Raw genomic sequence first — 18,563 nt, 5'->3', positions numbered from 1 at the left:
AAACATAGAGAACGCAACGGATCTTAAACGGATCCTAGAAGAAAGGCTTCTTGGAAGTAGAATTGAATTTACATTAGGTGAAATTCTCGATATTGCAAAACGAGGATTTCATGATGTAATAATTGATGTAATTAAACGAAAAAGACAATATGTTGGTGAGGAAACTGAAGAATCTGTACATGCTTTTTTGCAAGTACTTCATGTGTATTTGCAGGATGAAGAGAAGCTGAAAACTTAAGGGATTCGATTGGAGGCAATCAAAGAATTGATTGCAGCCATAGAAGTGAAAGATGAAGACATTTATGAAGCAAAAGCTGAAGAAGCCATAATGGTGGAAACTTCTCAATCAAAAGTGCAGCCCATGTATAAGAAGGAGACTCTTCTTCACAATATGCAAGAAGAAAGTGAATCTCACTTTATTCCTAGTAGTCACTATTCCCGTACCCATTGGGCAAGGGCGACTACTGAAACTGTTGTTAAAATTGGTAAGAAAGAAACTCCATGCATTGCCCTTATAGACCATGGTTCGGAAATTAATGTTATGTCAAGAAGTCTCTATGAGAATGGTAGATGGCCCATTGATGTGGACCCAGGATGGTGCATGAAGGCAGCCAATAACTCTTCTGGTGATCTTTATGCAGCATGTCCTTATGTACAAGTTACTATTGGTAATGTAAAAGATGAATTTCATTTCTTTGTTCAAGATTCCTGCAGTTATCCTATCATTCTTGGACAACCATTTATTTTCGAGTCTCATTTAGAGACAAAGGCTCTTGATGATGGTTCATCATATGCTCGGATAAGAAGCAAGGATAATGATAAAGCTGTTCAATTCCTCACTGTCTATGTTAATCACCATCGGAATAGAGATCGATTGAGAGATCATCCTGTTCCTCCTAATGCCCAAGAATTTAAGGGTTTTCGGGTAGCGCTGCTATAAGTGGAGGCTATGGCAATGCATCATGCCATAATAAATTGCCTCCACATATGAAGGAGGCAAGGTCTAAAGCTGATTTGCAGGTTTTTTCAGCCAATGGTGTGGGCTGTTATAAACAGTTTTCAGCCTTGAATAGGGCTGAAAGAAAGTATTTAAGTCATATGGAGCAAGAGCTGAAGCAAATTGATGTTTTACCTAAAGATGAAGAAATTTCAGGACTATTTTATGGACTGAATTATAATGATAAAATGGCTGAAATTTATACATCCGTTCATGCAGAAAATCAAGCTGAAAATCAATCCATACAGGTATATACATTGGATATGTATGACATAATTCAAGAATTTGCAGATTATGAAGCTTTTGGACAGCCAAACAAGGATGAAGCAAGAGTAGAAACAAAGTATAAAACAGTTGATAAGAAGGTCAAGCCGGTAGCTACTCCTCTTCCACCTGAAAGCGAAGGACTGGTAGAAAGGGTATCCAAACAACCAAGCCTTCATAATCTTAAAGATATTGGTCACCAATTTACAGCAGAAAGTCTACAAAAGCTAAAAATTGGTGAAGACTCTTTTCTCTTGTCGGCTGAAAAGAAAATCTTCATGCAGATATTAAAGAACCATGGTAAAGCTTTTTCATTTCAGCCACATAAAATTGGCTGTGTGGATCCAAGCATTGTGGCACCTATGGTAATTTTTACGGTCCCACATGTGCCTTGGAATCTTAAACCAATTTCGGTTCCAAGGGCTCATTTGCCTAAGTTAATGGAACTTTTAAATGAAAAGATTAAAATGCGAATATTAGAGCCATCCTTAGCTCCATATTCCAACCGTTGGTTTACCGTACCTAAGAAGAATGGATCTTTACGATTCATTCAAGATTTACAACCCATCAATAAAGTCACTATTAGAAATGTTGGATCAGGACCAATTGTGGATGAGTTTGCTGAAGCTTTTGCAGGTAGGGCAATCTATTCCATGGGAGACTTATATTCAGGCTACGACCAATTTCAGCTTGCTTTGGAAAGCCGTGACATTACCACTATGAAGACGCCTCTTGGCCTAGTCCGCATGTGTACTCTACCTCAAGGGGCTATGAATTCAGTAGCTCACATGATGAATGCTATGCATAAAGTATTGAGGGATTATATTCCTCAATTGACTCTTCCTTTTCTTGACGATATTCCAATCAAAGGATGTGAAGTTCATGAGAAAAATGAAGAACTCAATGAACTTGGATGTCGAAAGTTTGTCTCTGATCATATTAACGATTGTGCTCAAATCTTGTCTAAATTGGAAGAAGTCCATCTTACTCTTTCAGGAGCTAAATCTTTTTTTGGAGTCGAGGAAGTCCTTGTGGTCGGACATATGTGTGGTCCATATGGCCGAAAGCCTTCTCCATCCAAAATAAATGCAATCGGCAAAATGCAAGAAGAATGTACAAATGTTTCAGAGGTGAGAAGATTTCTTGGTGCATGTGTCTTCTACCTTATTTGGATTCCACATTTTTCCCATGTTGCTGAAAGTCTTTATCAGCTTCTAAGAAAGGGCCAAAGGTTTCTATGGACAAAAGAACACACTCAGGCTATTCGAAAACTCAAGAAAATGTTGATTTCAGCCCCCACTTTAAAGAGGGCTAACTACTCTAATGGACAGCCCATTATACTCACAGTGGACACAAGTCGTATTGGAATAGGGCAGTTGGACAAGACAACCTTGAAGGCAACAGATATGTAATCCGCTTTGGAGTGAAGGTTCTTAATGAACGACAAAGAAGGTATGCTCAAATTAAAAGAGAGCTTTGGGGAGTAGTAATTGCATTAAAATGTGACAGGGAGTACTTCATGGGCGCACATGTTATAGTTGAGACAGATTGCCTTCCACTCTTGGGCATGATCACCAACTGTTCCACTCCTGACATAGCCATGCTAAGATGGATAGCCTATATTAAATCCTTAAATCCTGATTTGAAACATATTGCAAGTAGAGATAATCCAGTTGCTGACATGCTTTCACGTGCCAAATATATGGATGAAGAAGAAATGATGGATGAAGAAGAATCAGAGTTTATAAATGATGATGTTAATGCAGGTACATCAAAAATTACAGCAAGGACAACAGGTTCAGCTGTTAAAACAACTTTTACATCAGCAAGGAAGGATGAATCAACCAAAGAAGGACAATGGACAGCTAGTAAACAGCATATTCCATGTTTTGTTATGGTTTGTTCACACTTTAAAGAAGAATATTATGCAGATGATTGGCTAAAAATTGGCCAACTTTTTAGCACTATGACAAAGAAGGAAGGTTGGACTAATGAAGAGTTCAAGAGAATTAAGAGAAAAGCCTATGGTTTTTTCCTTAAAGATGGTTACCTTTGGAGGCATGCGAAAAAGAAAGGAAGGGCGCATATTCGTGTCTTAGGAGATAAAAAGACACAAAGATAGGTCATGCAAGAATTCCATGAAAGCCTATTGGTTGGACATAGAGGCATATGGGGCACTTTTGCCAAAATAAAAGAAAAATTTTGGTGGCAAAACATGTATAAAGACATTGAGCATTTTGTCGAGTCTTGTCAAGCTTGTCAAATGTATTCTATGGTAAAGCATAGAGATGGGCTTCAGCCTACCTATCCTTTATCCATTCACTATAGATGGGTTATTGATTTAGTAACCATGCCTACAGGAATTTGGAACATGAGATATCTAGTACTTGCTAGAGAAGATCTCACAAATCAAGTGGAAGGAAAAGCCTTGACAACAAAGTCCACTCATGCTGTTTGTAGATTTTTACTTGAAGAAGTATTTTGCAGGTATGGATGTGTTGCTAAAGTAACTGCTGATAGAGGAGAATTGGATGCCGATGAGACTCGCCATTCCTTTGCTCAATTGGGAATTAAGCTATCTCTTACCTCAGCCTACAATCCTGAAGGCAATGGTAAGAGTGAAAGAGGCCATCAGCCAATTCTTAAAGCTTTAGTGAAATCATGCAAAGGAAAGTTGAGGGAATGGCCTAAAATGCTACCATTCGCATTATGGGATGATAGAACTACCCATAGTGTAGTAACAGGATATATGCCAGCTGTATGGACAGCCACCCGTTATGCCTATTGAGGAATCCATTGTCACATGGAGTATCTTGCCTTGGGATGAAGGTATGAATAGAGAAGAATTGCTGACTTTACGCATAAGGCAACTTGAAAGGAGGCCAGAAGATGTCAAAACAGCCATCCATTGAAAGGCTAAAAACAGCAAGACTAAAGAATAAGAAGAGGTTTGACAAGCATCATCAACTCCGTCCAAGAGCTATTCAAGAGAATGATTGGGTTCTTGTCTATGATAGCATCCTAGACAATCAATATAGTGCTCATAGGAAGTTAGCCAAGCGATGGTTTGGACCATATGTTGTAAAAGTAGTACATAATAATGCTACTTACTCTTTGGCTGAAATGGATGGGACCATGATAAAGATTCCAATAGCTGGGAAATGAATCAAACTCTTCAAACGAAGAGAATCTTCAACTTATGAACTTGATGACTTAAATATAAGCCCTCTACTTGAAGACATGCAGGAAGAAAAAGACTTAGAGAATGAAGATGAAGAAGAAGACCCTCCTTGACCTGTAATCTTATGAAATGGCACATGCCCGAGGATGTGCAGGTTAGGAGAGGGTGAATGTTAAAGAGTTTACTATTCATAATATAATTCATGGGATTCTTATGAACACAAAAGAGCTTCACTAGAAGTTATATGAGAAATTTGCATACAAAATTCAGACATTGTTATCCAATAACCACCTTAGTTATACAAGTTCTTTTGTATTTAGCATATAATTTTCAGTTATACCATGTATATTTATAAAAAATAAGTCTATGGGAACCTACAACTTGGTCATCTGGAAGAAATTGAAAGCCTGCAAGATAAATCACATTAATTCATGTACAAAAATATGGTCAGAACCCAAGAAATATGCCAAAAGCTGCCAAAAGTCCACTAGGTCCACATGGGACCAGGAGTAACAGACTTAAGTGACCAACAAGTGACCTAGGCTGGTCAAAAAGTGACAAGGGACTAAGCAGGGAGCAGCCCGCATTTTTCGGCGCAAAATGCGGGTTGCACTGTCTGAGGCAAACTGGAGAGAGCTGGAGCTATGGTGCATGAAATGGAGCATGCAAACTGAAGATCAACAGGCCCAACTACTGAAGATGTAAACATGGTGAGAGCTCCACTTCTTTGCCTCTTTGGTCTGACGAAAATGCATGCTGAAATAGTCTATAACAGAGGAAAATCTGAGAGAAGAGTATTCAGCCTGCTCTTATGCACGACTTCTCTCATCTTGTTTACCTTATTCTTGGTCCAATGAAGCCCGACTTGTACCCAAGTACTTAAGTGACTTTGGGGCAAGCAAAGGGGGAGGATATTGAAGACTTATGGGCTGTTATGGGCTGAAATAACCAGTCATAAACAGGGCAGCCCACTGTGATCCATTTTTATGAGCAAAAATGGGATTTTTATGGTTGTAATGGAAGAAAATGACCTCTTTTCTTTAGGACATTGTTCATGAATGATTAGAAGTGCTTCCTCTTGAGTTTATGCACTCATTTTGAACTTGATTATGGGCTGGAATTTTTTGTTTTAAAACAGGGCTGAAGCTAAAATTATCCTTTTTCAATGCACTTCATGTATCTTTGGCCCAAATCTTGGATGCATTTGAATCTATCAACAATATACTTGAACCAAAGGGTTGAAATCCATCTATGTACTTGAAAAAAAAAATGCCATTAGAGCTTGCATTTGACATTCATAAATGAATTGAGAATCTGAAAATATCCTTTATGATATGATGTATGTATCCAGAGGCATTTGATGTAATCAAGATAGACTTATTCCTTCTGTTCATGTATGCTAAGTACATAGTGAAAAGGCTTGAACTCTTCTTCCGTACCAAAATCATTTCTAAATTCCGGATCTTATTAAACCCCAATCCATTTTCCCTTCCCGAATCTTGAATCCTAAACTCTTCTTCTGCACTAAAGGCCTCGGTGGTAGACCTTCAACTATTAACGCGACAACAACGCAACCTATACTGTCGACCCCTCTCAGGAGCAAACTCTCTACGGAAGGCCGTGAAGAATTGGTCAATGCTAGTTATGGTTCCGGGATACCATACTTTTGCTCTTCCTTTTAATGTCATGTTGAAGAACATCATTAGGTGTCCTTCGTCTTGGATTCGATAGTTGAACATGAGTGTTTGAAACTCCTTAATATGGAGTTCTCCATCTTCTTCTGCTAACCCATGGAAGATGGGCAACGGTGCTCCTAATGATGCCGGTAAATCCGGTGTCCCTGCTAGAATTGCGATGGGTTGTGCCATGGCTACAACCAGATTGACAACAGGAGTTTGTGTTGGTAAAACTACACCCCACTTGAAGTGGGTTGATTGACTGGAAGAGGGGAAGTACTAAGACTTCCGCTTGCACTCAAAGGGCCACTTGTGACACTTGGGTTATTAAAACCACTGTTGCTTATGCATAACGGGCTGCTCCTTTGAGAAGAATAACGCCTTACAATCTCCAACTGCCATCTAGCCCTCTCAACACATTCCTCTTTTTGTATTTCGGCTTGACGGTTCTTGTCAAAGGACAAAAAACGACTATTTGGTCCCTAGAAACCCTAGATCCGAAACCACCACTTATTGGTGGCTCTAAGCAAATGCACCACTAATGGGACCTAAAATGGGCCAGAACTGTCTATGGCACTAGCAGACCTCATGCACACAACAGACAACCCCAACACATAGCCTCGCAGGCCAGGAGCATCTGAGACACACTCTACACTAAATGCTAATGTCGATTCTACGTTTGTATTAAATTATAGTCTAACGTTTTCCATCTCTTCTCCTCAAAGGGAGACCCCATAACATATAGGTATAACACCTCATAGCACAAACATAAGGAAGCACCTCTGGGTTGATTGCTGTGGCTTCATTGCGACTCTCCTACACCTCGGGGATTGGCCCCAAGATGCGTCACTCCAATGTAAAATACACACGATACAAACTCCACTCTTTCATTTTGAAAGTATTCTAGGAGATACCATGTATCCTTACCAAACAATTTCCTAAGAAAAAGATTGACTAGCCTACAGCTTAGGTTCCTTTCCACTCCACGTATAAGTCATGTCCTAGGAAAACAATTGTTATGCAATCCAGGATCGATACCATGGCATGCGTCATGCATAGTGCATATGATCCTAATGCATAAACAATATTTATCAAATCAGCACTTTGTGATGACACCATGAATTACTCCTATGATACAGCGGATGCATTGGATCATAATTACCCTTTTGACCCCGGTGGTAGTATGGTGGCCCATGCTTGTATGGATGACCCTTGTGCTCTTGATGCTTATTATGCAGGTTATCCATTTGATCCCGAGGAATGGAATGGTCTTGGAAAAGCCCTATCCTGATCAGCATTTCACTAGTGCAGTTCTTTCCCTACTTCAAGGATGCAATTTTGATTGAGCAGTAGCTAAATTTGCCCCAGTCTAAAATGCAGACAACTTACAAACATCATACTATTTCAAAATAGTTTTTACCCTGCATTAATGATAGCCAAGTGTCACCTATATGGCTTGAAAGTACGCTTCATGAACTTCATTTTGACATATCACACGCCTCAATCGGAGTTGCCCATAGGAAGTTATGACCAGTTTTCTCCAGCATGCCTATTCTGGATAACATGTTGTCCACTATTTGTCAGCCCCTAATTGTCAAGAATTGGAGGCCAAACTCATATGCTATCAACTTGCACATGTCATATACATCATATACACAATTCTATGCCCCAATTCCACATGAGATTGTACTTCACCATACCTATATTCTCCTTTGTAATGCTGAGCAGAGTAGTACTCTGCAACCCCCCCTTTCGATGTGAGCCATAGGTCCTCTTTTTGTTTTTGAGGGCAAAAACCTTCGGGGTCGGGATGGAATGTAAAAGAGTGGGGATAGACGGGTAGGACATGGATTAGCATGGGAATACCCAGTTATACTGAGAGGGTATATAAGGTGTTGAGAGACCCAATTAGGGCATCGGTTTATCAATAATCAAATCTCTTTTCTCCTTCCTCCTAGCTTTCATGGCTTCCCTCCTCTTTCTCTCTCTTCTTCTTTCATCTTCTTCCTCTTTCTCTCTTCTCTTTGCAGTCTCTCCCTTCTCTCCTTCTCTCTCCTAGATCTCCTTCATTATAGTAAAAGAGTGGGGATAGACGGGTACGACACGGATTAGCATGGGAATACCCAGTTATACTGACAGGGTATGTAAGGTGTTGAGAGACCCAATTAGGGCATCGGTTTATCAATAATAAAATCTCTTTTCTCCTTCCTCCTAGCTTTCATGGCTTCCCTCCTCTTTCTCTCTCTTTTCCTATCTTTCTCTCTCTTCTATTAGTCTTTCTCTCTCTTCTTCTTTCATCTTCTTCCTCTTTCTCTCTTCTCTTTGCAGTCTCTCCCTTCTCTCCTTCTCTCTCCTAGGTCTCCTTCATTATAGTAAAAGAGTGGGGATAGACGGGTAGGACACGGATTAACATGGAAATACCCAGTTATGCTGATAGGGTGTATAAGGTGTTGAGAGACACAATTAGGGCATCAGTTTATCAATAATCAAATCTCTTTTCTCCTTCCTCCTAGCTTTCATGGCTTCCCTCCTCTTTCTCTCTCTTCCTCCTAGCTTTCATGGCTTCCCTCCTCTTTCTCTCTCTTTTTCTGTCTTTCTCTCTCTTCTGCTAGTCTTTCTCTCTCTTCTTCTTTCATCTTCTTCCTCTTTCTCTCTTCTCTCTGCAGTCTCTCCCTTCTCTCCTTCTCTCTCCTAGGTCTCCTTCATTATGGTAAAAGAGTAGGGATAGATGGGTAGGACACGGATTAACATGGGAATACCCAGTTATACTGACAAGGTATATAAGGTGTTGAGAGACCCAATTAGGGCATCAGTTTATCAATAATCAAATCTCTTTTCTCCTTCCTCCTAGCTTTCATGGCTTCCCTCCTCTTTCTCTCTCTTTTTCTGTCTTTCTCTCTCTTTTGCTAGTCTTTCTCTCTCTTCTTCTTTCATCTTCTTCCTCTTTCTCTCTTCTCTCTGCGGTCTCTCCCTTCTCTCTCCTAGGTCTCCTTCATTATAGTAAAAGAGTGGGGATAGATAGGCAGGACATGAATTAGCATGGGAATACCCAGTTATACTGGCAGGGTATATAAGGTGTTGAGAGACCCAATTAGGGCATCAGTTTATCAATAATCAAATCTCTTTTCTCCTTCCTCCTAGCTTTTATGGCTTCCCTCCTCTTTCTCTCTCTCTTTTTGTCTTTCTCTCTCTCCTACTAGTCTTTCTCTCTCTTCTTATTTCATCTTCTTCCTCTTTCTCTCTTCTCTCTGCAGTCTCTCCCTTCTCTCCTTCTCTCTCCTAGGTCTCTTTCATTACACTGCCCAAAACAATCTCTACAATAAAATAACAACAATTAGAAATAACATCAAACCCTACTTTAAAATTTGCAAATAAGAGAATATGCAAAGAGAGATGGGCATTTGTGTTTTACCCAAATTCTAAATTGGCAAGGAGAAGAAATTGTAGAGGTAAGTGGAATGATCGAAACCCTAATTACTCTCATGAGAGAGCTTTAATGGAGATAAAAATTTGCCAAAATGGAAAAGGGAGAGAAAGTGGTCTGCTGCTCAAAATTTGGCTCAATCTGATTTTGTGAGAGGAAAAAATGTAAAAATAAAAATTCACCAAAAAATGTCATGAGAAGAGCACAAGTTCAAAGAAACTCAAAATTTATATGTATTAGTTCTCTCTATTTTAAATCCCCTACTATCCCTTCCTTTAATCAAAAATCCAAGATTTAGAGAGATAAGATCCACTCTCCATGGATGTCAACATCCAACCTTCGTATTTGACAATCCAAAAGACCCACCCTTATAAACCTATAATATTCTTAAAGGTGGATTTTTTAGATTATTTTTTTCTTATGATTAGTTTATTTTTCCTTAGAGTTTCATTATTTACTTTATTTATGAAGGTGTGTAAACTTTAGTTGCGTTAAGTATGCAAAACTAGTATCGTTAGCATGCAATTTTCTTTTATTAGAAAAATATGTTATGCTCTCTTAATGTAAAATAGTGCTATAGGTAGCTTATCTAAGGCTTTAAATAATTTGTGTAAAGATTGTAGTCAATCACCCCTCCCCCTCCAAGATAAAAAAAATAGCACAACTATCTACAAGTCTCGATAATCATAGACTAAGGTACTAAGCAGTAGACCTCATTGTTGAATAGTATACATTTGCAGCCTTTAACTAATCTTGAGAAGAATATTAGGTCAGCTCCTCTGCACCATAAAGAAAGAATAGCCAATTAGGCTTTGCCATGAGCGTATTAAGGCTTTATATAAGCCCTAGTCACTCCCTTTGAAGATGAGCAATGACGATAGACAACCATCCATCTTTGGAGGACATCAATCAATGAGAGTAGAATTTGAGAGTGGCTTTGGGGCTTTGAAGGCTATGCATCCACATCTAAAGTGGTTGATTGATTTGATCTATTATAAAATGGAAAAAACATGTATACAGAAAAGAAAGTAGTTTTTCATAGACCAAATGGGTGGGTAAGATAATTTTAAATCTCCCTTTGAGGTCTTATTGAGATAGAGCTAAAGTTTGGACCTATAGGCAAAATAGTTCCCCCTCTCTCTTTGATATGTCTTTGAGATAGAGCTTAGCTATGTATTAGAGCTTTTACCAACCCTCTTTTTGAGGAGAGCTTGGCCATGTGGTCAAGCTCCCTTGAACTCTCTCTTCTTAAGATTGGGCTTGGCCCTATGGATAAAATAGTTTAAACTCTTCTTATGGGCTTGGCCATGTGCTCAAGCTCTCTTGAACTCTCTCTTCTTAAGGTTGGGCTTGGCCTTATGGATAAAATAGTTTAAACTCTTTTTTTGTGATCTCCCTGAGGGAGAGCTTGTCAATGCACTCAAGCTTGGCTCTATGGGTAAGACAATTTACCCTCTCTCTTCAAGGTGCCTTTATGATAAATCTTGGCCATATGCTCAAGCTTAGTTGTATGGGCAATATAGTTTTTCCTCTCTTTGAGATTTCTTTGAGACAAAGCCTGGCCATTTGCTCAATCTTACATCAAATCTCTCTCTCCAAGGGGGGCTCTTATCCACGTGCTCAAGCTTGGCCCTATGGTCATTACAAGACATGTCACGAACACAGACCATGTAGCCAAAAAGAAGCAGAGGAAGACCAAGGAAGCCCAAGTCAAAAAGTAAATGAAGAAGCTCATTCTTCCCATGCAAGAAAATTGGAAGAGAAGTCAAGCTCAAAAAAAAACATGGGAGAGCACCGAAGATTCTAGCAAGGTGCTCTCAAGGATGAAGGAAAGCATCAAAAATTCTAGCAAGATGATCTCTCAAGGATGAAGAAGAGCCTCCAAGGGATCTTGCAAGGAAAGCACAAGGCACAATGTAATTCATTTTAAAAGAGCACTGGGCTCCCTTCTATGCAAGTTGTAAAGTCTAAATGGACATAGGTAAAGGGATAAGGCAACTAGAAGGGAATAGGAAAAGAGGACCTTGGCAAGATGCCCGATCATGTAAAAAAGGGGACATGTGCCCAAGGGACTTAGGGCTTGTATATAAACCTAAAAAGTGAATGAGGAGCTCATTCTTTGGTGTGTGGCAAAAGTGGTCTCTTTATCTTCTCTCCTTCTTGCTTGCTTATGTGTGCTTTGAGAGAAGGAGTGTGAGGGAGTAAGAAAGTGAGTGTGTGAGGGTGAGGGATCTTGGAGAAGAAGCTCTCTATCATCTCCTCTCTTCTTCTTCTTCTTCTTCTTCTTCTTCTTCTTCTTCTTCTTCTTCTCTTGCTCGCGGCTATGGAGGATGGAGCTTGGAGGTGGAGGCTTGGGGTTGCTTGAGCTCGCATCTCGAATCGTGGAGCTACCGATTTCCTTATGGAAGGAGGCTACTCATTTGGGCATGAAGGTAATCTCACTACACCCCCATAGGATCAAAGGTGCATCAGCTAGGTGAGCGATAGCCATTTATGCTTGCTTGAAGCTATAAGCGATCCGTGGGTTTTGGCAGTTGAGCGTGAGCTCCCACTACATTTCGGTTTCGTTGCCGGGACCAAAGGATTCAAGCTTGAGCACTTGCACGCCTCAAACCAAGCGTTGAAGTAGGGTTGCATCACCAAACCAATGCTTGATATAGGTAGGGTATTTGGGGTTTTTAATATTCAAAACAAGTATTTTGGGTTTTTGATGAGTCAAATCATTTCAACAATTAGATTTTGATTTTTGTTGCATGTAGAGTAGGATAGGATCAAGAGATCGAAGCGAATCATTTTAGGGTTTCTACTGTGAACATGCCCAAAAATAGGGCAAAAACAGGGGGGAAATGGGGTTGACATCCATTTCCAAGGCATAAGCAACTAACGGGGCATCACTCAAGCATTAGAAAAAAGGTTTAAGACCTAAGGAAGGGGGGTTGAAGGCTCACTTTTAGCTTCTGCTTGTTAAAAAGTGAGCATGGGAACTCTCCTTATATTGGAGAGGATAAGGGTAGCTAGGTGTAGAAGGACTGGAGGATAGGGGAGCAAGGGAAAACCCTAACCCTAACTTCTCCAGAGGCTATATAAACAGCCTAAAGTACACACTCACAGTTGAGGAGAGTGTACTAGTTGCACCTTGAACAACTAACTAAGCAAAAACTTATTCTTGTACTTGAGCTCTCTCTCTCCCTCTTGTGCACACTCTCTCATTCTTCCAATTCTGATTTGCAACATGGTATCAAATCCACCTCTGATCCTTTAGCTTCCCTCATCTTCTTTACATCAGTAAGTGCATGTGAGCTTTCAATTTCTACCTCTTGCCTCTTGACCACCATAGCCATAGCTTGACCCACCTCTATTGGAGGACCTGGGCAGGGCAAAGGAGAGCATTTTAGCTCAAGGTTTCCTCTGGAAATATTATCTTCACCTCAAGGCGATTTGGCATGGCACATCAAAGGCCGGGATTAGACAACGTGGAGGGCAGCATTGCAGCAAACACAGAAAACAGAGCAGATCTGTAGGCGACATCTCCCAAAGCTCAGCGTCTATCATTGGTGTGGACTAGAATCTTGTCCATTCCCACCATATTATACATATCCCTTATGGGTTGTCTCTTCACCTTGTTGGCCAAGCCTAATGCTCTCTCCACCAACTCAGGGCTCAGCTCATCGACCTCCACTTGGCGGGTTTTCTCTTCTTGTCGCATAGTTACGGTATTGCAGTTCTTGTTGAAGGTTCAAAGGAATTCCACACACTTTTTGTAATCCATGGCTTGCTTGAATTTCTCCAGGTACTTCTATGGATTCCATTGCTTCACTATCTGTTTTATGGCCTATTCCTCCATGGCTACATCCTCCAAGTTCAGGACATGCTTGGACCTGAACTGGTTCAAGGCCTTTATCTCTATTAATAGGCCATACTTAGCTTATTCCTCTTCCAAGAACGGAAGTTTGTTGCTTTTCTCTTAACCTGCCATTGTGTGTCCCTATCATAACACCATTGCTCCCCATTAGTTTTCTTAATATAATTCTTTGCATGAAGATGAGTAGAGAATGATTGTGAGCTTATAGAAGCATGAAATGCTTAAGTACAAAAAGAGAATTTTTCTTCAAGAAATCTGCACAATCCAACAAAAATCCATGAAAATCTTCTTAAGTATGTTTTTCCACCTTACCCCCTCCTCCTTAGGGTTAGAGGGTGAAAGGCTAAGGGCAATCAACGTGCATTCATGGTGTTTTACTTGTGCATAAGTCAAGTATAGAAGTGCGGGTTGTATTCCAAGCAGGTGTGGCAGTCCATGTTGAAAGGTCAAATGCCGATGCATATTATGTATGTTAGGACATCCATTAAGAAGTCACTAGAGGCAATCTAGCTAGCAATATGCAGTTCCTCCTCGGTCAAGATGGAGTCTAGGTAGGGATGGGTGAGTTCATGGTCCAATGGCGAGTGATGACTAAGACTTTGAATGAGGTAGGAGCAGCATAAGTTGGATTATACTCTTGATGTTTTAATTGCACGTCTTTGCTCTACGTTGGTCATGATGCAACAGCCTTGCTGTTCCCATTGGAGTTGGAGAGCATACCATTTATGCAAGAATATAGACTCAGTGTTGGTTAGGGCTTTTAATGCTTCAATTTCCTAGGTCATGGCAAAGATCGTGTGCGGGTCATAAGATGTGATGAGTCATTGTTTGCATTCTTGCTCACGAGAGATCTCGTTGTCGATTAATTCTTCAAGCTATTGTGGGAGCCTTAATGAATACAAATTCAAATTCCTCTCAAGAGCAAGGTAGTGTGCACACTTCAGTTGCAAAAGGCTCATCTAAAAGACCTAAGTCTAATCGATCATAGCTTTTAGCAAGCATGGTGAATGTAGCATCTAAGTGTTGAATGTAAGTGATCAAGTTATCCCTTGTATTCTTAGCTAAGTCCAAGGCCAAGGTAAGGATAGATCACCGCTGGTAAGAGGGTTTAAGGCCAGCAAGAGGTTGGGGTTTGATTGGGCTGGAGAGTTCAGCAGAGTAGCTGATGACTGTAGCTTTTATGGAGTTGGTAGGGTCATTTCTGATTCTTGGGCACTGGGCATGGTTTGCAATTTTGTCGTTGTGTTGCTAGATGCTTGTGAGGCTCCTAAAACGCTATCAGTGCTAGGTTGAGGCCGTTTGGAGGCAACAAGTTGTGTGTTTGGTTGATAAACTTTGTGAGGCTTTGTAGGCGTAGTGGGTTTGGGATTAATGGGCTTTGCAACTTGAGTCTTTTGTGGCTTCAACTCCTTAACTATTGTGCTGGTCTATTTAAACAGGTTTGAAGGTTGCGTTTGAGTAGTGTCCTTGGTAGTCTTGGCTTTAGGCACCCACATCTAGGTATTGCCCTCATAATAGCCTTGTTCTTGCAATAGGGTTTTGGAAACCCATCGCGGCTTGTTGACCATGCATTGATGCCTATAGTTCATTTTTTGCCTCCTAGGTCTTGAGTATGAGTTTCTAGCATTGCGGGATCATGTTTGCAAATTTCTAGGTAGCGGTCCTAGGTGTTTAGGTACCCATTTGAATTTGGGCTCATTTGCTTTGATTGCACTCTCAATCGTGCATTGGCATTTAGGCTTGGAGGGTTCTGACAAGTCATGACCCCCCTCCTTAGACTTGGTTGTAGGTTTCTCTATCGATGGCTTTACAGGCATTGGTGTGGCTGCATTTTTCTTGCTGAAAGCTGTCACTATGTGTACATTGTCAATGGCAAGGTGAATGCGTGATGTGATTCGTAATCAACATTGCAATGTGTTTGCTTCTTAAATGCATGTCCTAACAACAATTCCTTATCATCATCCTTTGTGTTTGGCAACACATAAAAGACCATGGATATGCTCTCAAACTCGATAGAGACTACGACTTTGCACTTTTCCAAAAGCGCATACGATTCATTCCCAAATGGGCTGAGTTTAGTGTTTGTGGATTGTAGTTTCAGTTGACCAATTCGAGGCCAATGATAGTGAGTTAGGATATTAAAATCAGCTCCCTCATCGATCAAGGCATCAAAGGTATGCACTTGTGGGGCAGTGACTGTTATGCATAGGTAAGCAGATGCTACTACTTCCTTAACCTGTGTGATCGTGGGGCAACTCATGCGTTCACAGGGGACTCTAGTATCGAAGGCTTGTGCGATGGATATGTGGGAGGGTAATACTTATTTATGTGGCTACAATTAAAGAAGCTTATACCCTCGCCATCTAGCATTTCGAGCTCAATATTGCCAGTTATGCTGATGGTGTGGACTATGAAATGCTCTAATCCCCTAAACCTCATCTTTTGTTTATGGTCTTTCAAGTCTTGACAGGTATTCTGGCTCAACTAGGCATTCCGTCCATGCCTCCTTTCCATCCCATCTCTCTTGGATAGCCACTCTCAAGCTAGGGACAAAGAATTCTACTGGTAGAATGGCTTCAGTTCCATAGGTCAGCTTAAAGGGAGTCTGCCCCACAGCCATTTTATAGGTTGTTCGAGATAGGCCCATAAAGCTACCATTAGCTTGTTGTCCCAATTGCTGCAAGAAGCAGAGACTACCTTGGTCAAGACATTCACTAAGATCTTATTCATGGACTCAGCCTTGTCATTAGCTTGAGGGTAGTAGGGTGAAGATTTTCTATGGATGATTATGAAGGTAGACAAGAGGCGGGCAATCACTTCATTGATGAAGTGCATGCCTTGATCATTGACTAGCTCAATGGAGTAGCTGAAACATGAGATTATTTTCTCCAAAAGGAACTTGGTCATGGTCCAAGCATTGTTTTTCCTTCATGTCTCATGCTTCTGCCTACTTTGTGAGGTAGTCTAGGGCAACTATGTTGTACTTTGCATGCGAGTATTGTGCTACAGGACTAATTGGCCCAATGAAGTCAATCCCCCATTTTTTGAATGGTTGTCTTGCAATGATTGGGGTGAGGGACTTTGGTCTGTTTTGGCACTCATCACAGTGCTTCACAAATCATGTTGCATCACTTAATGGTCAACAAAGAAGGTGAAAGGCATTGCTAGAAGATAATGTCAGAATTTCTTTATAGTAAAGACCATGGCCTAACCCTCTCTCTCAATCATGGAATAGTTCTCCTCGGTGTCTATGAGCTATCCTGCTAGCAAAACTCACAGGATAGTCTAAGTTGTGTTCTTGAGGCTTACACAAAACAGCTTCCATGATAAACTTTGAGGTGTTAATATGTACGTGGAAGGTGATGGCCCAATCCTGGGCTCATAGAATGGGTGTAGTTGTTAGAGCCTTTTTCAACTCTTTGTATGCACGTTAGAATTTCTCAATCCATTTGAATATTATCAACAGTTTGTAGAGTGGTCTAGTGATTAATGCATAGTTCAACACAAATCACGGATAGTATCATGTATGTCCTAGGAAGCACTGAACTCCCTTGTAGTTGGTTGGCAGTGGGAGATCGATAATAACCTTGACTTTTGAAGAGTTAGTGGCAATGCCATTCTTGGACACCATGCACCCTAGGACGCATCTATGTTTCACCCAAAATTGACACTTGAGGGGGTTTAGACGATACAATATGCATCATTCAAAGACACTGCAGAGTTTGTCTAGGTGTTCCTGCCAACTTGAGTGAACACACAAATTGTCAACGAACACTTCTAACTCTCTCCTAATCATGTCCTTGAAAATGGTAGACATGAGCCGTTGGAACATGGTTGGTGCATTTGTTAGCCCAAAAGGCATGACTATCTAGGCAAAGGCGCCCCATTTGGTAGCGAATGCAATCTTATGCCTGTCATTGGGGTGGACTTGCACCTAATTTTGAAGCTTGAGAAGCTGTCCAGGAAATTGTAGGCTTATTTGCCAGCTACTTTCTCGAGCATATGCTCAATGTATGGTAGTGGATAGTTGTTTCTTTTCGTAGCAACATTGACTTTCTTATAATTAATACACACTTTGATTTTTATGTTTTTCTTTAGGATGATTACAATCGACTAACCCAATCTATGTGCTCAATTTCATTGATGAATCTCGCTCTTAATAACTTGTCTATGTCCTCCTTGACTGCATGAGCATACTTGGGATTCATAGGGTATGGTCACTACGTAACCGACGTTGCATCTAGTGTCATGGGGATGTTATGTATCACTACACTCAGATCTACTCCTTTCAGCTTGTCGAGGGACCAAGCGAATACGTCTATGTACTCTTGTAGCAGTGTAATGGGATCTACTTCTTGTTGTTTGATCAGGTCTACAGCTATATAAAGAGTGATTGGGGCTTCTCCCCTTCTTCAGCTAGGTTGACCTCCTTGACCTTGGCAGGCCCTTCTACACGTTTCTTTGCTTGTCCTTGCCTCTTGGCACCCAACAAGATCACTACTCTATCACCTTTCTTAAATTTCATGAATCACTTTGGTAGATCTTGTGTTAGACTCCCTAGGTTGCCTCTTTGTTTCCTCCTTCACCCATCTGCACCTTAGGTGGACTAGCAAGTCCCCCTTGGTGCATTTGGTCTTAGGCGGCGTTCGAGGTATCTCTAGGTCACTATCTGAGCTTACTTCTGACTCAAAGTCAAACTCTCCATCTTCATTAGAAGAGGGAGTCTCTCCTGGTGGTTGTAGCTCCGAAGGTGATTCTGTCCTAAGTGGCGGTGAAGCACTTGGTTGCATGAGCCTCACTCATTTGTAGTCAATCACTCCTATGTGCTCCAACCACATGCAATCGCATTCCGTTCACATGATTCCTCTCTTGATTCTAAAGGTGCTCTCTTTCCGCTGCTTGTAATCTACTCGTATTTGCTCAATCTCATATCCATTAGTTTCATACTCTATCATGTCAATCTCTTCCTCACTCTCTCACTGAAGGAACAACAGTCCTCGTACTTGTCATCTGGACCATCCTCATCTAACTGCTCGTCATCTCCTAGGTTTCTACACTCCTCTTCCCTCTCATCCATGACCAAGGCCCAATTGCACATCAAGTTTAGATCATATACCTTCATCCATTTCTAGTTGGGTTTGTCCATGAGATCCTTTAGG

Source organism: Lygodium microphyllum, chromosome 6, assembly GCF_053477565.2.
Source record: "Lygodium microphyllum isolate KBCC chromosome 6, Lygodium_microphyllum_v1.1.10, whole genome shotgun sequence".
NCBI lineage: Eukaryota > Viridiplantae > Streptophyta > Polypodiopsida > Schizaeales > Lygodiaceae > Lygodium > Lygodium microphyllum.
The sequence above is the reverse complement of the archived record's forward strand: the minus strand, read 5'-3'. Positions refer to the sequence as shown.